Source organism: Hordeum vulgare, chromosome 6H (genome assembly GCF_904849725.1).
Source record: "Hordeum vulgare subsp. vulgare chromosome 6H, MorexV3_pseudomolecules_assembly, whole genome shotgun sequence".
In the NCBI taxonomy this organism is placed as follows: Eukaryota; Viridiplantae; Streptophyta; class Magnoliopsida; order Poales; family Poaceae; genus Hordeum; species Hordeum vulgare.
Genome location: NC_058523.1, coordinates 103,324,874 through 103,335,085, shown reverse-complemented (window position 1 = coordinate 103,335,085; position 10,212 = coordinate 103,324,874). Strand labels below are relative to the sequence as shown.

At 39.9% G+C, this 10,212-nt stretch overlaps 1 long non-coding RNA gene across 2 annotated transcripts; it reads right to left on the bottom strand.

Moving 5' to 3' along the window:
• Positions 1–5,084: 5,084 nt before the first annotated feature.
• On the bottom strand, positions 5,085–6,009 carry LOC123406173. Of its 2 annotated transcripts, none has more exons than XR_006612021.1 (3): positions 5,929–6,009; positions 5,297–5,372; positions 5,085–5,164 (listed from the first exon to the last, which is right to left on the bottom strand). It is a non-coding gene; the product is annotated as an uncharacterized LOC123406173 (long non-coding RNA). The 2 variants fall into 2 exon arrangements; XR_006612020.1 differs by having other exon boundaries at positions 5,158–5,215.
• Positions 6,010–10,212: the final 4,203 nt, after the last annotated feature.

The window sequence follows — 10,212 nt, the reverse complement described above, 5'->3', positions numbered from 1 at the left end:
TCGTCTGCTTTGTCAGTTATAGATACAGATGCTCGATCATGACCCTTGTAGATGTACTTGAAGAGGTACTTAACGGCTTTAATGCTTGAGCATATCTCAACATTTATGTGGCAGTTGAACACCTTTAACAGATATGGATTGTAAGGAACCACCCACCTGTTATCTAGTTTGCAATTTCGGACCGTTTCAGTCCGACCGTCATCGCGTCTCCTATATATTGGGTAGGAGTCCTTTCCTTGAATCGTAGTTTCGTTAAATGCCCTTGGATAATTGTTCTTGCATGATGGGCGATTCTTTGTGCATGGACAAAGTCTATTCAATGCACCGCAAGGACCATGCATCATATGTTTGATTACCATTCTGTATAGATCTGGGTACTTGTGCTTGTTAGGTAGCTCGGCATAGATGATTCTGTCATATTGCTCTGGACATGTGTACTTGTATTTTCTGGTCGTGATTAGCAGAAAGTGAGCATGGGGTAATCCCCTCTTTTGGAATTCTACGACATACGTATATGCTTGAACCTTTCCAAGAATGGCCTTCTCAAATAGTTGTTTCTTCATTTCTTGTAGCTTGGCCCTGAAAACACGAACGACAATGTCTGGGCGATCTTGTGGTGTTTGTCCAGTTTCTAGTTCACGTGTGATCTCTTCCCAGTTGGGGTTGCAGGTCATTGTTAGGAATACATCTGGCTTTCCATATTTTCTAACTAAAGCCATAGCATCAAGATACCGACGTAGTTTATCTCGTGGCCCTCCAATAAATGATGATGCAAGTATTCTCGTTTTTCCGACTGCATCTCCATTCTGTTCTCCAGCTTGAATGCTGTCTAGAAGGCCTTGGTATAGGTCCGCCCTTATTTTCTTTTGATTGTGCCAAATGAAATCTAGTCTAGAGCATTCAATCTTGATGTATGTATCTACAACAAACTGTTGGAAAAGCCGTCCGCCATGCAAAATTGGGTTGAATATACTTGGTCGTGTATGGAATTTATAGCAGTAGTATTCTCTCATGGTTACCCACAGACCACTGGCTGAATCTGTTCAAATATGGCAGCATAATAAGTTAGTTACATACGTAGTCATATATGAAAATTGAATACTGGATATAATAGTATATGATCTTTTTTACCTGGGTCATCGTCATTACTGATATCATCATCATCAATATCTACCTCACGTGTGTCCTTCTTTGGTATTTTCCTATGCCAACCGAGTTCAGCTCTTGGAAAGAATAAAGGATATGACAATGGATCATAGCACCCATAATATGATCGAATGTGCTCTTTTTCTTTGTTGTTCCCATGTAATATTACATTTCTGTCATAAGTATCTCTTCTTTCATTTCCTTCAATCCACACTGCAGCTACCTCTGAATTAATTGGTGCGTTGTATGTTCTTTGGTCCAATCTCTGGTCAAGGTTCAAAATGAGTCTGTAGTCCTCAAGGTTTTGGGCTTTCCCTAAACTCCTGAACTGTTCAGAGTATGGGTTACTACGTAGGATGTCTGTTATTATTCCAATCACATCCTTGTCTTGCTCGTACATTTCCTCACGGCAATAACCGTATCGATGCTCTAAGTTTGGATCATCATCGTAGAAGTATAACTGGAGGTGCTTTGGATGCGAGTCATTATTACCGAATGAGTTTATGTTATGATATATTTGACCATGTGCTCGAAAGGTGTAAATACCAGCTGTTCGCATGTCAGTTGTTTCTCTGTCGAGGTGGCAGTATAGGGTAGTAAATGAGAAGTGCCCATTGAAAATCTTATATTTTGCCGAAAATGTCTTGCATCGGAGTCGTTGCTTGTCCAAAGTCTCATGAGTTCAGGTGGTGTTTTTGGATTGGCTAGTCTTATCTGTCCTTTTCTGCAGCATAATCCTTCAGTTTCATACTTGAATTTGGTTGCATGGCAGAATCTGCAATCTTCTTCTTTTTGGAGCACGTTTGTGCTTGTCGGTATGTTGCTGTAGACGAAATCATATGGATCAGGGTTGAGGGCCTCGTCTTCTATGGTTTCAATTTCCACTTCCATGTCCAACTCTGGTTTTATATGCAACAAATTAAATTTAGTAAGTAGTATTATATAATGCAAAAATTTATTTTAATTGTGTTAAGCATACCTTCACCGGTGAACATGTATTCATCTTCGTCGGTGTCTTCTTCAATATGACTCCATCATTACCTGTGTTTATATTTTTTATTTTGAGTGTGTGTGTGTGTGTGTGTGTGTGTGTGTGTATATATATAGAGGGAGAGAGATTTTTTTTATTGCGTAAGAGCATATATGAAATTGGTAACCTTACCGTGATCCTCGTTGTATATTTTTTTTGTTGCCGCATCTATTTCCTTAATAGTCTCTTCTTTGTCATACATGATTCCATCATTACCTGTGCAATTATTTTTTATTGTTATATATAAAAAAGTTTGTACATAAATGTATTTATATGTGATATGTATAAACTTACCGTGATCATCATTGCATAATGATTGTATTCGTGCATGCACTTTTTGGATTGTTGGAAGCATTGTGGATGGGATGTCTTCCCACAAAGCCACTTTATTGTGATCATCATTGTATAATGATTCTGTTGGTCTATCTGTTTCTCTGATGCTTGGAAACATTGAGGAGGGAATGTCTGTCCAGAATAGATTGTTAGTTCTACAGATAAATTCGAATGCGAGTATAAAATCGAGATTTTTACCGTAAGTCATGACTTGTGGCTGCTCTAATGGTTGATTGTTTTCATCGCAGGTTTCCGTCATGGATTTATCTTCTTTTGATGATTCGGCGACAATTTGCTTCCGTCTTCTTGTGAATTCTTCGTTACGTTCATGTATCAATGTTTGCCTTTTTCCTCCCGCGACACGATTCCTGTGTTTTGTAGTTAATTTGGAGCTTCTAACTTCCTCTTCGGTTGCGACATATTCAGGGTTCTCCATTGCAATTGAATCCTTTGATGGTGTATTGCGTTTCAATTGGCGACGAACTTCAATTTGTTCTATTCTTGCTTTCTTCCGTTCTGGTTGCATGTTTTCGTATTTTTTCTTTTCTTGTGCGCGTTGTGTCGCCTTTTGTTCTGGTGTCTTTCCTGAATATTTCTTTTGATGATAGGCTTCGCGCCTTTTTTTCAGTTTGTCTTGCCTTTCTTCCTCGGTCATCCGTTCATTCCGCTCTTTATTTTTCCTTTTTATTTTTTCCTTTGACTCCTGCCTTTCTTCATTTGTCATCCGTGCATACCGATCTCTATCTCTCTTTCTTTTTTGTTCTTTGGCTGCATCCATTTGCTCCAAATAAGTTTCCTGTATGAGATTTTGTATAATGTAAGAATTCCAAATTAATGATATAATAGATTTAATCTGTACAAGGCAGTATCATATTTTTAACATAGCATCCTGAAAAAAATTAAAATTTAATAAAACGCTCATCCATACAGGTTTAAAGGGGCAGTCTGGTGATATGAGTATTTGTACAAACTATCTAGGACTTCAAGTTGACATGCACATTTTTATTTACCTACGAACTACAGATGACATCGAGTAGATCGATTAGTGCTATCTCCAGATTTCTATCACCAGATTTCTATCATGTTACTGCATTTATGTTCATACGAGTTTCACTTGGAGATGCAACATTGTGTTTTTGAGTGGGCACGAGACTTGGTTCATATGGATATAAACTGGTAGCTTATATAGCTTGGCAGTATTATATGGTTGCTGGTTAACATTTAGGCTTACATCACATATGCATGTTAATGACCATATGCCATAACTAATCTGTTTTGCTCTATTATATCTCAGCAAATTTTAGCAAATTTCTGATTGTATCTCAGATTATTCTATGGTAGGCATCACCTTCAAGTATATACAAGTTATCTGATAAGTATCATATAGTGTTGCAGACAGCGTACCTCAGATGGAACACGGGCTGTCCAGCGATGTGTTGTTTCAACGGCTCGATGTGTCCAGAGATGTGTTGTTTCAACGGCTCGTATAAAGGGCACGACTTGTTGTGCAAAGCTGACGTACAAAGTAGCTAATCCAGGGGAATCTATGTCCTATTTTTATAAAGGAGCATCATTGTGTATCTAATTAGATTAGGATTCGGACTCTTGCATCACGTGTATGTAATTAGATTAGAATTCGGACTCTTGCACCACGTGTATGTAATTAGATTAGAATTCAGACTCTTGCTTAGCATAGCTGTAATTTGATTAGAATACGGACTCATGCAAAGGAAAAACAGCTTCGACTCCAAACACTGCTGCAACAGTGTACAGTATACAGTGAACATTATACAGTTCAGAACAGTGTACAGTGTAAAGTGATCCAAAAGGACTTGAGCATTATTTAATGTAGAATCATGCTACTATTTGAGTTGCTTAAATAAATTGGTTTGATTTATACATTTTTAAGCATATATTAATTATTTTTATATGTTGCAATATAGCCCATTGGATATTTTTCTATGGCGTATTTTTTTTCTGTCTTCTGTTGCAACGCACTGGCCTTTTGCTAAATATTTTGTTTTCTTAGGATGGATAAACGTGTTACCCACACAAAAATTGTATTGAAACCATGGTGTATGATGTAACTCGGATTAGATTGTGTTTTGTATATATTTGAAAAGAACTAAGAAGTAAATGCTTTGGTTATGTAACGTAAGCATCAGAAATACTACATATACCTTTTTAACCAAGGCATTACATATAAAAGCAAAGCAAAAAATGAAACAAACATAATCAATGACAAGCACCTACAAAATAATATTTCATCAACACATTACACGACTATCTCTAAAAGAATTTGCATCTCTATTAGAACTTCTTATTTGATTTCTTTAGTACAAACCAAACTCCAGCTTTACTTTCTAAAAAAAACTCTAGATCTACATGTTCATTGTCTAACTGCTCACTGCCTATTAACTGTTGGTTGATAAAATTCTCTTTGATATATCACCTTCCATCGATTGAGCTCTCTGCACAAGAATATTGGTAAAGCAAATGTAATCAGAAATATGAGTAATTATTTGACTGCGGGTTCAATTCATAAAATAGCAGTATCAGGTAAAGATTTGACATACCAGTTTTACTTTGGATTTTCCTGATACAATTGATGAATTCCAATACACCAGCAGGCATGTTATCTTCACATTCATTGTCCTTGAATGTTAGCACTTGACCCAAAATTAGTTTTCTGAGTTCATATCCATCCTGTACATTCATTTTTTAGGATGACATCAACATGAGATGTGTAATTATAAAATTAATGATGTAGATCGTAGCGACACTTACCTTTAAAAATGGCAAATGTGGTCTTTCGTCTTGCCATTTGGACATGAAGAGGGGAACAAGATAACCGGACAATTCCCTTGTATATACGAATTATATTGTTAGTAATTAATATTGTATACATAGTAATGTGACATGTTACAAAATACTTGGTATTTACTCCCTACGTCCTAAAATTCTTGTTTTAGATTTCTCTAGATATGAATGTACCTAGTCACATTTTAGTATTTAGATACATCCATCTCTAGTCAAACCTAAGACAAGAATTTTGAGATGAAGGAAATAGTAGTTAACTCCTGAAAAATGTTACCTGTTATAAACCGGAATATCATCTATTATTTTTTGATGCCATAGGAGAATATTTTCATTCCATCTAGACCCAGGGCATGCTTTTGACATTGTTTTCGGTAAGTGTTCTGCTATCCATATAATCTTGTGCACATATTTTGCAAGTGGGTTGCATCGGTAGATGGGATTAATAGGAGTAGGATCCAAGATGTACACCGTTCTAGAATCTTTGTCCAATGTGAACAGAATAAAATCATCGTTGGATTGTATTGGAACATGGATCTGAAATAGGCTACATATTAGATGTAATAAAAATTGGGGCGAAAGGTAAATGGAAGTGCTCTTACCGTTTTGCATGTTGAAACATTATATTCGATACCAGGCCAACTACAAACATAATTTGCTAGTTGTTCCACATCTAATTTTTTACGGAAATCTAGATGTCGTCCAAAATCAGTAGTTATCTAGTATATAAAATAATTAGTTCGAAAGAATATTAGAACTTTAGAATATATAAAGAAAATATAATGAACATAAAAACTTACCCAAAATTTCAAATCTAGATAATGCTTCACTATTAACCGTTTTGTTTTTTTTGCCGTTTGGATGTCATCAAACATAATCTTCCGTACGACCAAATTAAAGCAATCCCGGTCCATTGGTAAATCACCCTTAAACATTCCTTGTAGTTTTTTGAGAGACAAGCTAATTGGATATGGCTTTGAACTCCGGACCCATACCTTCCTGATGATGATGGCAATTGAGAAAATTATAATAAAATAAACCATTAAGAAAATAAGTTATTATACAATTGCACTACTAATTTCAAATGACTTACTCTAAAATGTCGGTGTAATTGATTGAGGTAATAAAGCTACAGAGTGCACCTGTTAACTCATTCAAGCTCATGTTTGAAAGAATAGATATCAATGATCTGTATCTATTTTCAATAGATACTGGGTTTTTTTGTTTTGATTCTTTTATATAATCTAGACTTGTTGGGGAACGTCGCATGGGAAACAAAAATTTTCCTACGCACACGAAGACCTATCATGGTGATGTCCATCTACGAGAGGGGATGAGTGATCTACGTACCCTTGTAGACCGTACAGCAGAAGCGTTAGAGAACGCGGTTGATGTAGTGGAACGTCCTCACGTCCCTCGATCCGCCCCGCGAACAATCCCGTGATCAGTCCCACGATCTAGTATCGAACGGACGGCACCTCCGCGTTCAGCACACGTACAGCTCGACGATGATCTCGGCCTTCTTGATCCAGCAAGAGAGACGGAGAGGTAGAAGAGTTCTCCGGAGCGTGACGGCACTCCGGAGGTTGGTGATGACCTTGTCTCAGCAGGGCTCCGCCCGAGCTCCGCAGAAACGCGATCTAGAGGAAAAACCGTGGAGGTATGTGGTCGGGCTGCCGTGGAAAAGTCGTCTCAAATCAGCCCTAAAACCTCCGTATATATAGATGGGAGGGAGGGGGGATTGCCTTGGGGCTCAAGGAGCCCCAAGGGGGTCGGCCGAGTCCAAGGGGGAGGACTCTCCCCCCCCCCCCAAACCGAGTTGGACTAGGTTTGGTGGGAGGGAGTCCCCCTTCCTTCCCACCTCCTCCTTTTTTTTTTTCTCTCTTGATTTTCTTCTCCTTGGCGCATAGGGCACTTGTGGGCTATCCCACCATCCCACTAAGGGTTGGTGTGTCTCCCCCAAGGCCTACGGGCTTCCCCGGGGTGGGTTGCCCCCCCGGTGAACCCCCGGAACCCATTCGTCATTCCCGGTACATTCCCGGTAACTCCGAAAACCTTCCGGTAATCAAATGAGGTCATCCTATATATCAATCTTCGTTTCCGGACCATTCCGGAAACCCTCGTGACGTCCGTGATCTCATCCGGGACTCCGAACAACATTCGATAACCAACCATATAACTCAAATACACATAAAACAACGTCGAACCTTAAGTGTGCAGACCCTGCGGGTTCGAGAACTATGTAGACATGACCCGAGAGACTCCTCGGTCAATATCCAATAGCGGGACCTGGATGCCCATATTGGATCCTACATATTCTACGAAGATCTTATCGTTTGAACCTCAGTGCCAAGGATTCGTATAATCCCGTATGTCATTCCCTTTGTCCTTCGGTATGTTACTTGCCCGAGATTCGATCGTCAGTATCCGCATACCTATTTCAATCTCGTTTACCGGCAAGTCTCTTTACTCGTTCCGTAATACAAGATCCCGCAACTTACACTAAGTTACATTGCTTGCAAGGCTTGTGTGTGATGTTGTATTACCGAGTGGGCCCCGAGATACCTCTCCGTCACACGGAGTAACAAATCCCAGTCTTGATCCATACTAACTCAACTAACACCTTCGGAGATACCTGTAGAGCATCTTTATAGTCACCCAGTTACGTTGCGACGTTTGATACACACAAAGCATTCCTCCGGTGTCAGTGAGTTATATGATCTCATGGTCATAGGAATAAATACTTGACACGCAGAAAACAGTAGCAACAAAATGACACGATCGACATGCTACGTCTATTAGTTTGGGTCTAGTCCATCACGTGATTCTCCCAATGACGTGATCCAGTTATCAAGCAACAACACCTTGTTCATAATTAGAAGACACTGACTATCATCGATCAACTGGCTAGCCAACTAGAGGCATGCTAGGGACGGTGTTTTGTCTATGTATCCAAACATGCAAATGAGTCTTCATTCAATACAATTATAGCATGGATAATAAACTATTATCTTGATACAGGAATTATAATAATAACTATATTTATTATTGCCTCTAGGGCATAATTCCAACAGTCTCCCACTTGCACTAGAGTCAATAATCTAGCACTCACATCACCATGTGAATTACATTGTAATAAATCTAACACCCATACAGTTCTGGTGTCGATCATGTTTTGGCCGTGGAAGAGGTTTAGTCAGCGGGTCTGCTACATTCAGATCCGTGTGCACTTTGCATATATTTACGTCCTCTTCCTCGACGTAGTCGCGGATGAGGTTGAAGCGTCGTTTGATGTGTCTGGTCTTCTTGTGAAACCGTGGTTCCTTTGCTAAGGCAATGGCACCAGTGTTGTCACAGAACAAGGTTATTGGATTCAGTGCGCTTGGCACCACTCTAAGATCCGTCATGAACTGCTTCATCCAGACACCCTCCTTAGCCGCCTCCGAGGCAGCCATGTACTCCGCTTCACATGTAGAATCTGCTACGACGCTTTGCTTGGAACTGCACCAGCTTACTACACCCCCATTAAGAATAAATACGTATCCGGTTTGCGACTTAGAGTCGTCCGGATCTGTGTCAAAGCTTGCATCGATGTAACCTTTTACGGCGAGCTCTTCGTCACCTCCATACACGAGAAACATCTCCTTAGTCCTTTTCAGGTACTTCAGGATATTCTTGACCGCTATCCAGTGATCCACTCCTGGATTACTCTGGAACCTACCTGCCATACTTATGGCCAGGCTAACATCCGGTCTAGTGCACAGCATTGCATACATGATAGAACCTATGGCTGAAGCATAGGGGACGGAGCGCATATGCTCTCTATCTTCATCAGTTGCTGGGCACTGAGTCTTACTCAATTTCGTACCTTGTAAAACTGGCAAGAACCCTTTCTTGGACTGTTCCATTTTGAACCTCTTCAAAACTTTATCAAGGTATGTGCTTTGTGAAAGTCCTATCAGGCGTTTTGATCTATCCCTATAGATCTTAATGCCTAGAATGTAAGCAGCTTCTCCTAGGTCCTTCATAGAGAAACTTTTATTCAAGTAACCTTTTATGCTCTCCAAAAGCTCTACGTTGTTTCCAATCAGTAATATGTCATCCACATATAATATTAGAAACGCCACAGAGCTCCCACTCACTTTCTTGTAAATACAATATTCTCCAACCACTTGTATAAACCCAAATGCTTTGATCACCTCATCAAAGCGTTTGTTCCAACTCCGAGATGCTTGCACCAGTCCATAAATGGATCGCTGGAGCTTGCACACCTTGTTAGCACTCTTAGGATCGACAAAACCTTCGGGTTGCATCATATACAACTCTTCCTTAAGGAAACCGTTAAGGAACGCCGTTTTGACATCCATCTGCCAGATTTCATAATCGAAAAATGCAGCTATTGCTAACATGATTCTGACGGACTTAAGCATCGCTACGGGTGAGAAAGTCTCATCGTAGTCAACTCCTGGAACTTGTGAAAAACCCTTTGCCACAAGTCGAGCTTTATAAACGGTCACATTACCGTCAGCGTCCGTCTTCTTCTTAAAGATCCATTTGTTCTGAATAGCCTTGCGGCCCTCAGGTAGTATCTCCAAAGTCCACACTTTGTTCTCATACATGGATCCTATCTCGGACTTCATGGCTTCTAGCCATTTCTTGGAATCTGGGCCCACCATTGCTTCTTCATAATTTGTAGGTTCATTGTTGTCTAACAACATGATTGATAAGACGGGATTACCGTACCACTCTGGAGCAGCGCGTGATCTCGTCGACCTGCGTGGTTCAACAGAAACTTGAACTGGAGTTTCATGATCACCATCATTAACTTCCTCCTCAACCGGCGTCGCAACGACAGAGGTTTCCCCTTGCCCTGCGCCACCATCCAG